The sequence below is a fragment of the Echinops telfairi genome, unplaced genomic scaffold, assembly GCF_000313985.2.
Source record: "Echinops telfairi isolate 266 unplaced genomic scaffold, ASM31398v2 ScPeMD7_7459;HRSCAF=8497, whole genome shotgun sequence".
Taxonomy (NCBI): Eukaryota; Metazoa; Chordata; class Mammalia; order Afrosoricida; family Tenrecidae; genus Echinops; species Echinops telfairi.
The window spans coordinates 1,696,780-1,697,820 of record NW_022111359.1 but is presented as its reverse complement, the minus strand read 5'-3'; positions in this window follow the sequence as shown (position 1 = coordinate 1,697,820).

Sequence of the window (1,041 nt, the reverse complement as noted above, 5' to 3'; positions counted from 1 at the left end):
CAGGGAACTGGGTAAGGCAGCTGCACCCTGGTCCGACCATCACAAAGCAAGAGACCTGAGAACTAGAAAGGGGAGGCTCACCGAGCCATTTATCCCTCTGCCTTTCAATTAACCCCACATGTGATTATTGGCCAGATTGGCACAATAAACTTTCACTAACTCAGCCCCCCTCCCCCCAAACAAACAAACAAGCTCACTACAATCCAGTCAATATGGACTCATACCAACCCTTTAAGGCAGACACGAACTGTCTCTGGAAGCTTCAGAGACGGTGTTGGGAGTTCCAGGGTCTGTATCGGGAGTTCCTGTTGGTGGGTTTTGAACCACTGACCTTGGATCCCAGCCCAGCTCATAACCACGAAGCCACCAGGGCTCCCTGATAAACAGGGGGGTTGAGACCCTGCGTGGTGATGAGTCAGTCTGTGATGAGCCTGTTGGTCACGAAAGATTCCAAGTCCCTTTCAGTTTTACTGCCCCGCCCCCTGCCCCGTTATTAGCCTCTCCGCGGCGGCCGAGGCGGTTTCAGGGATGAGGAGTCTGGAGAGACAGACTCTCTGGTGTTTGCTTTGGGTTTTCTAGGAAGCACACTGTATGTATTTGCACAACCCGGCTCACGAAATGAAACCAGCAACCACATCCTGTTAAATTGATTTTTATAAACGCGAGTCAGTGTGTTCTGTTCCCGACATCACACGCCCCGACCACCCAACCACCCCGCTGTCCGACGTCTGATGGTGATTTGAGCGAAGGTTTACGCACAAGCGCTGCTTTTCCAGCCAACACGATGCACAGGCGTGTTGTGCCGTGGTCTGCCCGTCCATCTGTCCGTCATCCCCACCATGCGCTGGCACCCTCCTCACCGCCTCCCAGCGTACCCCATTTTCATTCATCCACCTCTGCTGCCCGCCCCGTCCCTGCCTCCTGAACTTCCACCCTGCGCTCCGTGTCCTAAGGAGCGTGGCCTCCCTGGGGTGAGCGTTGGCTCTTGCTGGACTGTACCTTGAACCGTGTGTGTGTGTGTGTGTGTGTGTGTGTGTGTGT